The sequence below is a fragment of the Protopterus annectens genome, chromosome 13.part0 (genome assembly GCF_019279795.1).
Source record: "Protopterus annectens isolate FY-2018-M chromosome 13.part0, PAN1.0, whole genome shotgun sequence".
In the NCBI taxonomy this organism is placed as follows: Eukaryota; Metazoa; Chordata; order Ceratodontiformes; family Protopteridae; genus Protopterus; species Protopterus annectens.
In genome coordinates, this window is record NC_056747.1 from 455,959,938 (window position 1) to 455,978,055 (window position 18,118).

The window sequence follows — 18,118 nt, forward strand, 5'->3', positions numbered from 1 at the left end:
CCAAGTCCAACAGGTCGGGGGACAGTGGGCGGGTACGTAAGAATGTAGGCGAGATGGACCACATACATCAGACGTTATGGTGAGTACATAACTAACTGATGTAATGTGGTTCTATCTCGCCACATTCTTAACTGATGGGACAGCGTCCCTAGCACCTACATTCTGGGAGGCTCACTGACAATACTCCTGAGCACCGTGGAACCAAAGGAAGCCCGGTGTCTAGACGCCACATCAAGCTTGTAATGAGAAACAAAGGTGTGTGGAGAGGACAAGGTGGCCACAGCACAGATGTCATCCAAGGAGAGCCTAGCATGATAAGCTACTGATGCAGCCATAGCCCTGGTAGAATGAGCCTTAACTGGGAAAGGTAAATCTCTGCCTGCTAATGCATAAATAAAGGAGATACAGTCCTTAATCCATTTAGCAATGGTACCTTTAGTCACAGGGCTACCATTCTTGTTCTCTGAAAAGGACACAAACAACTGATCTGATTTCCTGTGGGGTTGTGTCCTGTGCAAATAAAACCTTAGTTGTCTATAAATATCCAACTGGTGGAATTTGAATTCCGCTTCATTTGAAAAGTTTGGAAAGAAAACTGGTAACTCAATGGATTGGTGAAGACAAAGGGTAGAAGATACCTTAGGAAGGAAGGAGGGGTTGAGTCTCAAGGAAACCCTCTCCTTATGGAAGACCAAATAAGGGGGCTTTATGGAAAGGGCCTGAAGCTCCGATACCCTCTTGGCTGAAGTAATGGCGACCAGAAAGGCTGTCTTCCAAGACAAATATTGTAATTCACAAGTGTCAGCCGGTTCAAAGGGGGTAGAAGTTAAGGTTTGAAGCACCAAGCTTAAATCCCAAGGTAAAACTGGTTGGGACAATGGCGGACGGAGTAACCAGGCTCCTTTTCAGGAAGGCTTTACAGAGTTTATGACCCATAAGGGAAGGCTCATGTGAGACATGAAAGTTAGAAATGGCCGCCAGCTGTACCTTAATAGTGGAGGTAGCAGAACCCTGTTTGAAGAGCATAGCCAAAAAATCTAATACCGCCGACAAGGGGGCTGTGAAGGGATCTAGATTGTGTGCTTCAGCCCAGATAGCAAATCTTTTCCATTTGCTAGAGTATAGTTTTCTGGTAGATGACTTGTGGGAGGACGACAGAATATGCAACACCTCAGGTGAAAATGAATGTAGTCTAACTAAGGATGGAAGTGGAGCAGCCACGCTGTCAACCTGAGGGTTCGTAGAGATGGATGGAACTGACCCGACTGATGAGTCAATAGGTCTGGTGCTGGTTCCAGAGTCCAAGGGCCATCCACTGTATACTTCTGCAGAAAGGGTAACCAAACTTGACGAGGCCAGTATGGTGCGATAAGAATCATCTTGCTTCCCAAGGAAGTTGCCTTCTGAATCACTCTTGATAATAGAGGGAACGGAGGGAAGGCATAGAGCAGACCTGGGGGCCAATCGTGGACTAGAGTGTCCCTGGGTGGCTCCCCCAGGGGGGGATCAGAGTGAAGTACCTGCTGCACTTGGCATTGAGGGGGCTGGCAAACAGGTCGCAGCAAGGTTGACCCCACTTGGAGAAGATCTGAGTTGCAACTCGGTTGTTCAAGGACCACTCGTGAGGCATCAGAATAGCTCTGCTTAGCCTGTCTGCTATCACATTGGACTTCCCCGGAATGTGCGTTGCTACTAGAAAGCGTTGGGAAGACACCGCCCAGTTCCACACTCTCATGGCCTCTCTTCAAAGGGGATAGGACCTGGTTCCACCCTGCTTGTTTAGGTACCACACGACTGACATGCTGTCGGAAAGAATAGCAATCGTCCCCTTGGGAAGAGAGCTCTGAAGTGCTTGCAATGCAAGAAGCACTGCTCTCATTTCCAGGACATTGATGTGCAAATGTACCTCGTGATCTTGCCATGGGCTTGGACCATTCTGCCCAGATAATGGCCACCCCAACCTATCTGAGAAGCATCCGTGGTCACCATGGCGGTAGGAGATAGGGGGGTCAGAGGTCTCCCTATGTGTAGATTGGATGACTGAAGCCACCAACGTAGGTCTTGTCAGCATTGTTCCGTTATGAGAATGGGATAAGACAGAGGAAACTCCTGAAAGGACCACTGCACCGAGACCAGCCACTGGAGGATCCGCATATGTAGCCTGGCTAGCGGTACTAGCATGATAGTAGCCGCTAAGGACCCTAGTAGTTGAAGAGCAAGTCTGATTTGGACTTTCTTGAGGGGTAGTAAGGCTAATACTTGAGCCTGTAGCACTTTGAGTCTTTCTGTTGGAAGAAAGGCTCTCATTTGGACGGAGTCTAGCTCTGCACCGATAAATGCAACACACTGTGATTGCCGCAACATAGATTTTTTCCAGTTGAAGGTAATCCCTAGGTATTGGCCCAATGTGATGTTAGCCCTCATGGCTCGAACGAGTAGATGCCTGGAGGGGGCAGTGAGAAGCCAGTTGTCTAGATAAGGAAAAACCTGGAATCCCTGACGTCTCAAGTGAGCTGTCACCACTGCTAAGAATTTGGTAAACACCCTGGGGGCTGTGGTGAGACCAAAATGCAGAGCACGAAACTGGTAGTGACTGGCTCCCAGCCGGAAGTGTAGGTGACTCCTGGATGCCTTGTTTATCTTGATGTGGTAATAGGCATCCTTGAGATCGATGGAGCACATCCATACTCCTTTTTCCAATAAGGGGAAAATGGACTGAAGTGTGACCATTCGGAACTTGGACTTCAGTACAAATCGGTTTAAACGGCTGTGGTCCAGAATGGGCCTCAGGTCCCCTGTCCTTTTTGGCACCAAAAATAATCTTGAGTAAGTTCCTGATCTGATCTGGTCTGAGGGGACTGGTTGGATGACTCCTTTTTCCAGCAGCTTTGAAACCTCTAGCGCTGCTTGATCTCTTTGACTGGGTGGAACGTCTGGGATTTTTCTGGATAGGGGAGGGAGTGTAAGAAAGGGAATGGTGTAATCTCCGGTAATTATTCAGAGCACCCATTGATCCTGAGTGATACTTTCCCAGGCTTGAGGATGCCTCGAAAAATGGCCCCCGACTGGCTCCGGAGTAGCACAGTCGGGCAGTCCCTCAGGGACGTTGGTAGGAGGATCCACGAAAGGATTCACAGTTTCCTGAGTTGCGGGTGCCTCCTCCGCCTCTAGGGCAGCACCTTCCAGAGTAATACCCCCCTCCTCTGCCCCTGGAGGGGGGTCACCATGATCGACGGGGAAAGACTTCTGAGATTTCCTGAACCACATCTTGTCTCCCCTCCGTGCCGTGGGATAAGGCCTAGAGGGAGGCAAGAAATGGGCCCCTACGGCAGACAAAGTCTTACCCTCCTGCTCACATCTGGTGAGAGTGTCTTTCACTTTGGGTCCAAAGAGGGAGGACCCATCGAAGGGGGTATCCGTGAAGGAAGACTTGAAGGCTTCCGCGAAGTGACACAGGTGCATCCAGGCTTGCCTCCTGAGAGCTACGCCTGAGCTAGCTGCCCTGCCCGCCCCTTCGGCTGGATAGGATATGAGCCTCATGGACGAATTGACAATAGAGGAAAGGGTAGACAGCTGGGCGATGACAGTCTGATTCAGCGCCTCAGGCAAGTTACCCGACAGGTTATCTCCCAATTCCTTAAGGAGATCTCTTTGGAGTCTAGTGAAGTGGCAAAGATAGTTCAATGACTGCAAAGTAAAGGTCGCTGAAGTCAGGGTACGCTTCTCATACCGATCCATACTCCTGGACTCCTTGTTAGGAGGATGAATGGAAGCAGAAGCTTCTGCAATTTCTTGCTGAGTGGCAGATGCCACCACCATGGCATCTACAGGAACTCCTTTAGTTAGGAACTCTTTCTCCGGGGGTGCAGATAGAAACTTGTTTGGGCTGCTGGGCACAGGTTCCATGGAGTCAGGGTGTTCCCACACCCTTCGACAAATAAGGTCTAACAATTCGTTGAAGGGAGGAGAAACCCAGGAGGCAGAAGGTCGGGCTCCAAAGGCTTTGAGGAGGACCGACTCATCCTCAGATGGGGATTTAGAAGGCCAGTCATCTCTCTGCCTTAAAATCTCCAGAATATCAGAGAATGAGACCTCATCGGAGGGCGACTTAGGGGACCCCTCTGCGTCATCGAGGTCGGTATCAGAAATTATGGACTCATTTGGGGAGTTAACGTGCTTCCTCTTGCACGACTTCTTTCTGGGGGGCTCCTCAGGCGAGGAATCTGAAGGGCCCTCAGAAGGCTGGGGACCACGCATGGAAGTATCCTCAGGCCTTCAAGCCCCGCTGTCCACTGATAAGGGGGCGTCAGAGGCTCCAGCCGCAGTGCCAAGGGAATGAGTGGCTGATTTGAGTGAAGTCACTGAAGACCTGGCCAGTGCACTCCTCATGGCCTCGAATGCGGGTCCACCGGAATCCAAGGATCGACCCGTCTCCGAAACCACAATTGGAGAAGGGGTTCCCCTAGTTGAGGCACCAAGAGGGAGACTCGGAGCCGAGGGATGAAGCCCCGATGTATCCCCCTAGGGTCCGACCGAGAAAACCCGAGTGCCAAAACCAGAATATGGAATCGAACAGGTTGGAGCCGAAGTCGGAGCCAATAGGCTTAACGGAGGTATCGGAGCCGACCCCAAGACCCCACTCGATGCAGAACACCCCAGCTCCGATGACATGGGAGTGCTCGGAGGAGGAATAGTCGGAACTGACAAGAGGGAAGGCTCCGGAGCCGACTGGGCTGGAGCGGAAAATAACCTGGCTAATACAAGCACCTGAAGGAGCCTCTGCACCACCCTGTCCACATCCGAATCAGACAACCTGGAAGACTTGGAGGACACAGAAGGTGGTTGAGATCTCTTACCCAGAGGATCCAAGGTTAGGCTAGGAGAAAGGCTTCGAATCGGTTCCAAGAGGATCGGAGCCGAAGCCGGCTCCAGTGTCATAGAAACCTCCTGCGGTGCCGATAACAATGGAACTGAGGAGGTCGACTCAGACACAGAAATCCCTTCCTTCAGCTCCGAAGCCAATGGAGCTGAAGAAGGTGGAGCAGTCTTCATTATTTTCTCCGATGGCTGTGATGAACCAGATGGAGCCAGAGATCTCTTTGTTGGTTTAGACTTAGACTTCCCACTAGAGGAAGACAACTCCAAAGCTTCTTCAAAGGCAGGTTTGACAAGGCCTCTGAGAATCAATTTATTTTTCCTCTCTTGCAAGACTCTAGAGCTAACTGAGTAACACACACTACAAGATTCTTGCAAATGAATAGTGCCCAAACAATACACACAGATGTTATGGCCATCCGTTAAGGACATCTTATAAGAACATTTGGCGCACATTTTGAAGCCAGAAGGCTTATGCTCTTTCTGATCTTTGCCTGACATGGCAATACAATAAAACACACACACAAGGTAAGGAAGGGCGGGGGAGGGACTCTAACTTGAATTCCCAACAGACTTAGACTGGGGGTGGGTGGGCTAAGGCCCTCTAACTTAAACGGGCCTAGCCCGTGAAAAACAAGGTTTCTGCAGAAAACTAACTAAATAAAGGAAGGGGTGCTAACTCAAAATGCCCCTACAGGTGTAACAGACACAGGAGAGGCTAAGGCCCTCTAATTTAAATGGGCCTAGCCCGCCAAAAACACAAGGAATCCACAAAAACAAAAAACTGACTAAAAATAGTCGCAACTCGCAGGATACACTGAACGTAGCTGTAAGAACAGCTTTTGACAGAAAAATAGACAGAATAAACTAAGAAAAATAGTTTAAATAAGGTACTTAGCCACAGCCAAGCTGAGACCGTCTGTACTCTCAGCAGCAAAGCGAGATCTGGGGGTTTGGTGGTGCTTCTTGGGATACTAGGGCTAGCCCAGCCAATCAGAGACTTCAAGCTAGTAAATAGCGGCTGAGTCTGAGCCAATTCTCAGCTCCAAACCCGTCAGTTAAGAATGTGGTGAGATAGGACCACATTACATCGAGTAGATGTAATGTGGTCCTATCTCACCACATTCTTAACTGACTGGTTCGGAGCCGAGAATCAGCTCCGACTCAGCCGCTATTTACTAGCTCAAAGTCTCTGATTGGCTGGGCTAGCCCTAGTTTCCCAAGATGCACTACGCCCAAACCCCCAGATCTCGTTTGCTGCTCGTAGTGTACAGACGTGGTCTTGAGCTTGGCTGTGTCTAAGTACCTTATTTAAACTGTTTTTTTTTTAGCTTATTTTTCTAAACTTTCTGTCAAAAGCTGTTCTTACAGCTATGTTGATTTTATCCTGTGTTTTGCGACTAGTTCAGTTAATTTTTTTAGTTTTTGTGGATTCCTTGTGTTTGGCAGGCTAGGCCCATTTAATTTAGAGGGCCTTAGCCCCTCCTGTGTCTGTTACGTATGTAGGGGCATTTAAGTTAGAGCTCCTTCCTTCAACTAGCTTAGTTTAAGTTTTTTTGTGGCATCCTTGTGTTTGACAGGCTAGGCCCGTTTAAGTTAGAGGGCCTTAGCCCTCTCCTGTGTCTGTTAACTCTGTTGGGACTTTTAAGTTAGAGTCCCTTCCTCCTGCCTTCCTTATCTTGTGTGTGGTTTATTGTGAATTACCATGTCAGGCAAAGATCAGAAGGAGCATAAGCCTTCTGGTTTTAAAAAGTGCGCCAAATGTTCTTATAAGATGTCTTTGACAGATGGCCATGCCATCTGTGTGTATTGTTGGGGCGCCATTTATTTGCAAGAATCTTGTAGTGTTTGTCACTCCTTTAGTTCTAGAGTCTTGCAAGAGAGGAAAAATAAACTGATTCTCAGGGGCCTTGTCAAACCTGCCTTTGAAGAAGCTTTGGAGTCTGCCTCCCCTAGTGGAAAATCTAAATCTAAACCAAAAAAGAGATCTCCGGCTCTGTCTAGTTCCTCTGAGCCATCGGAGAAGATACTGAAGACAGCTCCACCTTCCTCGGCTCCATTGGCTTTGGAGCCTAGGGAAGGAATTCCTGTGTCTGAGTCGGCTTCCTCGGCTCCATTGTTATCGGCACCGCAGGAGGTTTCTGTGACACTGGAGCCAGCTTCGGCTCCGATTCTCTTGGAGCCGATTCGGAGCCCTTCTGCTAGTCTAAACCTGGATTCTCTGGGTAAGATATCTCAACCACCTTCTGTGTCCTCCAAGTCTTCCAGGTTATCAGATTCGGATGTGGATAGAGTGGTGCAGAGGCTCCTTCAGGCGCCAGTGTTAGCCAGGTTATTTTCCGCTCCAGCCCAGTCGGCTCTGGAACCTTCCCTCTTGTTGGTTCCGATTATTCCTCCTCCGAGCACCTCTGTGTCGTCGGAGCCGAGGTGTTCTGCATTGAGTGAGGTCCTGGGGTCGGCGCCGATACCCCCGTTAGGCCTTTCGGCTCTGACCTCGGCTCCAACCTTTTCGACTCCATCTTCTGGTTGTGGCACCCGGGTTTCCTCAGTCGGACCCGAGGGGGATACATCGGGGCTTCAACCCTCGGCTACAAGTCTCCCTCTTGGTGCCTCGGCTAAGGGAACCCCAACTCCGATTGTGGTTTCGGAGATGGGTCAGTCCTCGGATTCCAGTGGACCCGCATTCGAGGCCCTGAGGAGCGCACTGGCCAGGTCTTCAGTGACTTCACTCGAATCAGCTACTGCTTCCTTTGACACTGCGGCTGGAGCCTCTGATGCCAGCGGGACTTGAAGGCTTGAGGATACTTCCATATGTGGCCCCCAGCTTTCTAAGGGTTCTTCAGATTTGTCACCTGAGGAGCCTCCCAGAAAGAAGTCGTGCAAGAGGAAGCACGTTGACTCCCCGAATGAGTCCATCACTTCTGATACTGACCTCGATGACGCAGAGGGGTCCCCAAGTCATCCTCCGGTGATGTCTCATTCTCCGATATTCTGGAGATTTTAAGGCAGAGAGGCGACTGGCCTTCCAAATCCCCATCTGAGGATGAGTCGGTCCTCCTCAAAGCCTTCGGAGCCCAACCTTCCACCTCCTGGGTGTCTCCGCCCTTCGACAAATTGTTAGACCTTATTTGTCGAAGAGTTAGGGAACACCCTGACTCTGTGGAACCGGTGCCCAGCCGCCCAAACAAGTTTCTGTGTGCACCCCCGGAGAAAGAGTTCCTAACTAAAGGAGTTCCTGTAGATGCCATGGTGGTAGCATCTGCCACTCAGCAAGAAGTTGCAGAGGCTTCTGCTTCCGTTCATCCTCCTAACAAGGAGTCCAGGAGTATAGATCGGTATGGGAAGCATACCCTGTCTTCAGCGACCTTTACTTTGTGGTCGTTGAACTATCTTTGCCACTTTACTAGGCTCCAAAGGGATCTCCTTAAAGAATTGGGAGATACCCTGTCAGGTAACTTGCCTGAGGTGGTGAATCAGACTGTCAACGCCCAGTTGTCTACCCTTTCCTCTATTGTCAATTTGTCCATGAGGCTCATATCCTATGCAGCCGAAGGAGCAGGTAGGGCAGCTAGCTCAGCCGTAGCCCTCAGGAGGTAAGCCTGGATGTGCCTGTGTCACTTCGCGGAAGCCTTCAAGTCTTCCTTCACTGACACCCCCTTCGATGGGTCCTCCCTCTTTGGACCCAAAGTGAAAGACACTCTCACCAGATGTGAGCGGGAGGATAAGACTTTGTCTGCCTAGGGGCCCGTTTCTTGCCTCCCTCTAGGCCTTATCCCAAGGCACGGAGGGGAGGCAAGATGTGGTTCAGGAAGTCTCAGAAGTCTTTCCCCGTCGAGCATGGTGACCCCCCTCCAGGGGCAGAGGAGGGTGGAATTACTTCCGAAGGTGCCGCCCTAGAGGCAGAGGAGGCCCCCGCAACTCAGGAGACCGTGAATCATTTTGTGGATCCTCCTACCAACGTCCCTGAGGGACTGCCCGACTGTGCTACTCCGGAGCCAGTCGGAGGCCATTTTAAAAGGCATCCTCTAGCCTGGGAAAGTATCACTCAGGATCAATGCGTGCTCTGAATAATTACCGAAGGTTGCACCATTCCCTTTCTTACACCCCCTCCCCTATCCAGAAATATCCCAGACGTTCCACCCAGTCAAAGAGATCAAGCAGCGCTAGAGGTTTCAAAGCTGCTGGAAAAAGGAGTCATCCAACCAGTCCCCTCAGACCAGATCAGATCAGGAACTTACTCAGGATTATTTTTGGTGCCAGAAAGGACAGGGGACCTGAGGCCCATTCTGGACCTCAGCCTTTTAAACTGATTTGTACTGAAGTCCAAGTTCTGAATGGTCACTCTTCAGTCCATTTTCCCTTTATTGGAAAAACGAGTATGGATGTGCTCCATAGATCTCAAGGATGCTTATTACCACATCAAGATAAACAAGGCATCCAGGAGTCACCTACGCTTCCAGCTGGGAGCCATTCACTACCAGTTTCGTGCTTTGCCTTTTGGTCTCACCACAGCCCCCAGGGTATTTACTAAATGCTTAGCAGTGGTGACAGCCCACTTGAGACGTCAAGGATTCCAGGTTTTTCCTTATCTGGATGACTGGATTCTCACCGCCCCCTCCAGGTATCTACTCGTTTGAGCCACAAAGGCTACCATCACATTGGGCCAATACCTAGGGATTGCCTTCAACTGGGAAAAATCTGTGTTGCAGCCATCACAGCATGTTGCATTTATCGGCGCAGAGCTAGACTCCGTCCAAATCAGAGCCTTTCTTCCAACAGAAAGAATCAAAGTGCTACAGGCCCAGGTGTTAGCCTTACTACCCCTCAAGAAAGTCCAAGTCAGACTTGCTCTTCAACTACTAGTGTCCATGGCGGCTACCATCATGCTAGTACCGCTAGCCAGGCTACATATGCGGATCCTCCAGTGGCTGGTCTCAGTCCAGTGGTCCTTTCAGGAGTTTCCTCTGTCTTATCCCATTCTCATCATGAAATAATACCAACAAGACCTACGTTGGTGGCTTCAGTCATCCAATCTAGACATAGGGAGACCACTGACCCTCCTGTCTCCTACTGCCACGGTGACCACGGACGCTTCCCAGATAGGTTGGGGTGGCCATTATCTGGGCAGAACGGTCCAAGGCACATGGCAAGATCATGAGGTACACTTGCACATCAATGTCCTGGAAATGAGAGCAGTGCTTCTAGTGTTTTGCAAGCACTTCAGAGCTCTCTTCCCAAGGGGACGATTGCTATTCTTTCTGACAGCATGTCAGTCATCTGGTACCTAAACAAGCAGGGTGGAACCAGGTCCTATCCCCTTTGCAGAGAGGCCATGAGAGTGTGGAACTGGGCGGTGTCTTCCCAATGCTTTCTAGTGGCAATGCACATTCCGGGGAAGTCCAATGTGATAGCAGACAGGCTAAGCAGAGCTATTCTGATGCCTCACGAGTGGTCCTTGAACAACCGAGTTGCAACTCAGATCTTCTCCAGGTGGGGTCAACCTTGCTGTGATCTGTTTGCCAGCCCCCTCAATGGCAAGTGCAGCAGGTACTTCACTCTGATTCCCCCCCCCCGGGGGAGTCACCCAAGGATGCCCTAGCCCACGATTGCCCCCCAGGTCTGCTCTATGCCTTCCCTCTGTTCCCTCTATTATCAAGAGTGATTCAGAAGGCAACTTCCTTGGGAAGCAAGATGATTCTTATCGCACCATACTGGCCTCGTCAAGTTTGGTTCCCCTTTCTTCAGAAGTATACAGTGGATGGCCCTTGGACTCTGGAACCAGTACCAGACCTATTGACTCATCAGTCGGGTCAGTTCCATCCATCCCTATGAACCCTCAGGTTTGACTGCGGGGCTGCTCCACTTCCATCCTTAGTTAGACTACATTCCTTTTTACCTGAGGTGTTGCATATTCTGCCGTCGTCCCACAAGACGTCTACCAGAAAACTATACTCTAGCAAATGGAAAAGATTTGCTATCTGGGCTGAAGCACACAATCTAGATCCCTTCACAGCCCCCCTTGTCGGCGGTATTAGATTTTTTGGCTATGCTCTTCAAACAGGGTTCCGCTACCTCTACTATTAAGGTACAGCTGGCGGCCATTTCTAACTTTCATGTCTCACATGAGCCTTCTCTTATGGGCCATAAACTTTGTAAAGCCTTCCTGAAAGGAGCCTGGTTACTCTGTCTGCCATTGTCACAACCAGTTTTACCATGGGACTTAAGCTTGGTGCTTCAAACCTTAACTTCTACCCCCTTTGAACCGGCTGACACTTGTGGATTAAAATATTTGTCTTGGAAGACAGCCTTTCTGGTCACCATTACTTCAGCCAAGATGGTATCAGAGCTTCTGTCCCTTTCCATAAAGCCCCCGTATTTGGTCTTCCATAAGGATAGGGTTTCCTTGAGACTCAACCCCTCCTTCCTTCCTAAGGTATCTTCTACCTTTTGTCTTCACCAATCCATTGAGTTACCAGTTTTCTTTCCAAACTTTTCAAATGAAGCGGAATTCAAATTCCACCAGTTGGATATTCATAGACAACTAAGGTTTTATTTGCACAGAACACAACCCCACAAGAAATCGGATCAATTGTTTGTGTCCTTCTCAGAGAACAAGAATGGTAGCCCTGTGACTAAAGGTACTATTGCTAAATGGATTAAGGACTGTATCTCCTTTATTTATGCATCAGCAGGCAGAGATTTACCTTTCCCAGTTAAGGCTCATTCTACCAGGGCCATGGCTGCATCAGTAGCTTATCATGCTAGGCTCTCCTTGGATGACATCTGTGCTGTGGCCACCTGGTCCTCTCTGCACACCTTTGTTTCTCATTACAAGCTTGATTTGATGTCTAGAGCCCGGGCTTCCTTTGGTTTCACGTTGCTCAGGAGTATTGTCAGTGAGCCTCCGTGAATGTAGGTGCTAGGGACGCTGTCCCGTCAATTAAGAATGTGGCGAGATAGGACCGCATTACATCAATTAGTTATGTACTCACCATAGCGTCAGATGTATGTGGTCCATCTCGCCTACATCCTTACGTACCCGCCCACCGTCCCCCGACCTGTTGGATTTGGAGGAGATTATGTTCTTAGATAAATGAATTGAATAATGATATAATTGACAATGTGAAATAGATTAATTGACTGACTGATAAGTATATAAAAGGAAGATGTATGTACATGGTAAATGTTCCATGAAGGCGAATTGCCGAGGTACCAGAATGTATATTTTGTTGGATTAAAGGATCTTCCTTTCACCTCATTTTCCTGCCTCCCGTGCTGGTGGTTTTTCTGGATGATATCTATTTTTATGTTTTTTCTGTGTTTTTTCTCTCCCTGTCCAGAAAAATCCCAGACGTTCCACCCAGTCAGTGAGATCAAGCAGCGCTAGAGGTTTCAAAGCTGCTGGAAAAAGGAGTCATCCAACCAGTCCCCTCAGACCAGATCGGATCAGGAACTTACTCAAGATTATTTTTGGTGCCAAAAAGGACAGGGGACCTGAGGCCCATTCTGGACCTCAGCCTTTTAAACTGATTTGTACTGAAGCCCAAGTTCTGAATGGTCACTCTTCAGTCCTTTTCCCTTTATTGGAAAAACGAGTATGGATGTGCTCCATAGATCTGAAGGATGCTTATTACCACATCAAGATAAACAAGGCATCCAGGAGTCACCTACACTTCTGGCTGGGAGCCAGTCACTACCAGTTTTTTGCTTTGCCTTTTGGTCTCACCACAGCCCCCAGGGTGTTTACCAAATGCTTAGCAGTGGTGACAGCCCACTTGAGACGTCAAGGATTCCAGGTTTTTCCTTACCTGGACGACTGGCTTCTCACCGCCCCCTCCAGGCATCTACTTGTTTGAGCCACAAAGGCTACCATCACATTGGGCCAATACCTAGGGATTACCTTCAACTGGGAAAAATCTGTGTTGCGGCCATCGCAGCATGTTGCATTTATCGGCGCAGAGCTAGACTCTGTCCAAATGAGAGCCTTTCTTCCAACGGAAAGAATCAAAGTGCTACAGGCCCAGGTGTTAGCCTTACTACCCCTCAAGAAAGTCCAAGTCAGACTTGCTCTTCAACTACTGGGGTCCATGGCAGCTACCATCATGTTAGTACCGCTAGCCAGGCTACATATGCGGATCCTCCAGTGGCTGGTCTTGGTCCAGTGGTCCTTTCAGGAGTTTCCTCTGTCTTATCCCATTCTCATCACGGAACAATGCTGACAAGACCTACGTTGGTGACTTCAGTCATCCAATCTAGACATAGGGAGACCACTGACCCCCCTGTCTCCTACCGCCACGGTGACCATGGACGCTTCCCAGATAGGTTGGGGTGGCCATTATCTGGGCAGAACAGTCCAAGGCACATGGCAAGATCATGAGGTACACTTGCACATCAATGTCCTGGAAATGACAGCAGTGCTTCTAGCATTGCAAGCACTTCAGAGCTCTCTTCCCAAGGGGACGATTGCTATTCTTTCCAACAGCATGTCAGTCGTCTGGTACCTAAGCAAGCAGGGTGGAACCAGGTCCTATCCCCTTTACAGAGAGGCCATGAGAGTGTGGAACTGGGCGGTGTCTTTCCAATGCTTTCTAGTGTAAATGCACATTCTGGGGAAGTCCAATGTGATAGCAGACAGGCTAAGCAGAGCTATTCTGATGCCTCACGAGTGGTCCTTGAACAACCGAGTTGCAACTCAGATCTTCTCCAGGTGGAGTCAACCTTGCTGCGATTTGTTTGCCAGCCCCCTCAATGCCAAGTGCAGCAGGTACTTCACTCTGATCCCTCCCCCCGGGGGAGTCACCCAGGGATGCCCTAGCCCACGATTGGCCCCCAGGTCTGCTCTATGCCTTCCCTCTGTTCCTTCTATTATCAAGAGTGATTCAGAAGGCAGCTTCCTTTGGAAGCAAGATGATTCTTATCGTACTATACTGGCCTCGTCAAGTTTGTTTCCCCTTTCTTCAGAATTATACAGTGGACGGCCCTTGGACTCTGGAACCAGTACCAGACCTATTGACTCATCAGTCGGGTTAGTTCCATCCATCCCTACGAACCCTCAGGTTTGACAGCGTGGCTGCTCCACTTCCATCCTTAGTTAGACTACATTCCTTTTTACCTGAGGTGTTGCATATTCTGTCATCCTCCCACAAGTCATCTACCAGAAAACTATACTCTAGCAAATGGAAAAGATTTGCTATCTGGGCTGTAGCACACAATCTAGATCCCTTCACAGCCCCCTTGTCGGTGGTATTAGATTTTTTGGCTATGCTCTTTAAACAGGGTTCCGCTACCTCTACTATTAAGGTACAGCTGGCGGCCATTTCTAACTTTCACGTCTCACATGAGCCTTCTCTTATGGGCCATAAACTTTGTAAATCCTTCCTGAAAGGAGCCTGGTTGCTCCGTCCGCCATTGTCACAACCAGTTTCACCATGGGATTTAAGCTTGGTGCTTCAAACCTTAACTTCTGCCCCCTTTGAACCGGCTGACACTTGTGGATTAAAATATTTGTCTTGGAAGACAGCCTTTCTGGTTGCCATTACTTCAGCCAAGATGGTATCGGAGCTTCAGGCCCTTTCCATAAAGCCCCCGTATTTGGTCTTCCATAAGGATAGGATTTCCTTGATACTCAACCCCTCCTTCCTTCCTAAGGTATCTTCTACCTTTTGTCTTCACCAATCCATTGAGTTACCAGTTTTCTTTCCAAACTTTTCAAATGAAGCGGAATTCAAATTCCACCAGTTGGATGTTCATAGACAACTAAGGTTTTATTTGCACAGGACACAACCCCACAGGAAATCGGATCAATTGTTTGTGTCCTTCTCAGAGAACAAGAATGGTAGCCCTGTGACTAAAGGTACTATTGCTAAATGGATTAAGGACTGTATCTCCTTTATTTATGCATCAGCAGGCAGAGATTTACCTTTCCCAGTTAAGGCTCATTCTACCAGGGCCATGGCTACATCAGTAGCTTATCATGCTAGGCTCTCCTTGGATGACATCTGTGCTGCGGCCACCTGGTCCTCTCCGCACACCTTTGTTTCTCATTACAAGCTTGATTTGGTGTCTAGAGACCGGGCTTCCTTTGGTTCCAGGGTGCTCAGGAGTATTGTCAGTGAGCCTCCCAGAATGTAGGTGCTAGGGACGCTGTCCCATCAATTAAGAATGTGGCGAGATAGGACCACATTACATCAATTAGTTATGTACTCACCATAACGTCAGATGTATGTGGTCCATCTCGCCTACATTCTTACGTACCCGCCCACCGTCCCCCGACTTGTTGGACCTGGAGGAGATTATGTTCTAAGACCCTTCTGAGGATGTTATTTTTTCTCTCTTCCTCCTTGTGTTATTTCTAGGAGGTTGTGTATGTCACTCTGTTATATTGTTGGCAAACAAGATCTGGGGGTTTGGGCATAGTGCATCTTGGGATACTAGGGCTAGCCCAGCCAATTAGAGACTTCGAGCTAGTAAATAGCGGCCGAGTCTGAGCCGATTCTCGGTTCTGAACCCATCAGTTAAGAATGTAGGTGAGATGGACCACATACATCTGACGTTATGGTGAATACATAACTAATTATTTACCTGCTTCCTCAAAGTAGTGCTATCTCGGAGTTACACAGGTGTCTTCCCTGCAAAAAGCGCAGGGGAAAAATAATATTTTTTCGCTACATGGATAAGTGGCTGTCTTTGCCACAAACATTTATATACACAGGTTGCAGGGGGAAAATAATATTTGTGAGCTAAATGGATAACTGGATGTTTTTGCCACAAACTCTTGAAGCACCTGATTCAAATGATGGCTTTGTATTAGAACACTACCATACCAAATGTGCATTAGTAAGGACTGCCCAAACCCCACCCAACATCCTGCGCATGATGTTTATTGGTTCTGTATCTCTGAATAAACATAAAAATAAGTTAGGTCTTAGCATAATGTTCCATCTGAGTTGTAAATGTTTATTCATTCTTTACTGTTAGGACCTCGGTTCCATCCTCGGAACCGATACGGGCGTTTCCCAGCTCACGCAAGCCAAAAACTCTCAGCTAAGAACCTACCCACAATTCCCCTCTCCTAGATACTCCAGATTGAGTTTGCCCGCCCTAGATAAAGATGTAGTAATAGGAAAAAAGGGTACTTTTCCATTATCGGGGCAACATTTCTAATGAACGCTTTCTGTTATCGAGCCAACATCGTAAAAGTAACTTTTTTTCAAACAAAAAGCTAAATGTACTGTTTAAAATGTTCAGAAAACTGAGATGAATACTTTATTGAACAATTTAGGGAGCTCATCTACATTTGTATCCGAAAGGCATTAACAGAAAAGCAAGACAACAAAGTTACACCAGTTGCCCTCTGTGCCATGACCATCAGAAATGACTAGTGTATACATTTCACTTAAGCAAAGTATTTGCATTTCATACATCGACACTGACTACATACAGAACAAAACAAACAATAAGCAATTATTGGAAAACTTTATGCAGAGTTTTACAGATCGAATGCTACATATCTAGACTTTTTGCTGTCACTTTAAAGCACAATCTACATTTCTATGCCGCAAGGACAGACTCATTATTAACTGCGCTAGAGTAATTTAAGTAAGTTTATGAACTTTACAATAAAATAATGTAAAATTGTTTGAATTTGTATGTGACGTGCAATACAGTTTGCACTATATGATGACTTCACATGTGCTGCTTGCATTGTATTTCATGTAAGGATTAAACGCAATTCAGATAGTCAAAAGCCATTTTTAATGAGTACTATCAAGAAAAGAACATACTTGAGAAAATCAAGCAATACTAATGTCATGTGTCTCAGCTTCTCTGGTCTTTTGGCATAACTGTACCAACTCACTCCTAGAAACAGATTGTTGTATTTTGGGACTTAAATGCTAATCAGAAATTGTTTGGTCGATACGTTTGAAAATTATAGTGTACGACAGACAAGGTGTATAAAATTCGTTTATGGTACTGTACTATCTGCAGTGTGTGCATTCTTATGGCAACACTACACACTTGGAAAACTGAGTTAGTAGCATACAGAGAACAGATCAGTAAATTTAAACCCGTACCACACAAAGCCGTGAGATCACTGCGAGCGCCTGGTAAGATTCCAAGCGCTCATTTTGAAGTGTTGCCTCGATAATGGAAAAGTACCGAAAAAAGTAGGAGGTTCTGTCTGAGCAAATACCCTAACCAGGAGTACCTGAAGTCCACCAGGAGACCAGGCAGGGAAGTAAAGGGAAGGAGGGCGGGAAGTAAAGAATTAATAAAGATCTACAACTCAGATGGAACGTTATGGTAAGACGTAACTTCTTTATCTGATGTTGTAAATCTTTATTCATTCTTTACTGTTAGGATCGAGTCCCCAGCTTCTTGAGTCCTGAGTGGCCCTAAGGAAGGATATTCCTGAGCACCATAGAACCAAAAGATGCTCGTCCCCTGGAGGCCAAATCCAATTTGTAATGAGATATGAAGTATGAGGTCTTGCCCACGTGGCTGCTGCGCATATATCATACATAGAGGCTCTGGAATGAAAAGCTACAGAGGTAGCCATAGATCTGGTAGAATGAGCCTTTATTCTGGAAGGTAAGGGTAGCTTGTTCTGCTGGTAGATAAAGGTAATAACGTTTCTAAGCCAAGAGGATAAAGTCACTTTGGAAACAGGTTTACCCAATCTGGGTCCTGCAAAGGCCACAAACAATTGGTCTGTTTTCCTCAAAGATTTAGTCCTGTCCAAATAACAACAAAGCTGTCGGTGCACATCAAGGGTGTGCGACAGGTACTCCAATCTATTAGAATGCGTTGGGAAGAAAACCGACAGGTCAATAGATTGGTTAATGGAAAAAACAGAAATGACCTTGGGCAAGAAGGAAAGCTCAGTACAAAGGGACACCCTATCCTTGTGGAATATCAAGTAAGGACTTGACACTCAAGGCCTGCAGCTCAGATACTCTTCTCACTGAGGTGAGTGCTACTAGAAGTATGGTTTTCCAAGACAAAAATTTCAAATCACATGAATCAAAGGGAGAGCCTGTAAGAGATTGAAGCACCAGAGTCAAGTCCCAGGGGTCTAAGGGAGGCTTGACCGGAGGTTTAACATGTAGTATCCATTCAAAAAAAGTCTTGCATAGGTGGTGTGACATAAAGGAAGAATTTTCAAGACCATTATGAAAATTGGCGATAGCTGCTAAATGTACAGTGATCATTGAAGCTGAGGCTCCTGCATGCAGGAGAGTAG

General features: G+C 47.7%; 1 protein-coding gene across 1 annotated transcript in view; it reads right to left on the minus strand.

Annotated features, from left to right (window-relative positions):
- FZR1 (fizzy and cell division cycle 20 related 1) overlaps window positions 1-18,118 on the minus strand; it is a 1,382,318-nt gene that overhangs the window by 1,308,198 nt on the left and 56,002 nt on the right. The window lies entirely within an intron of this gene.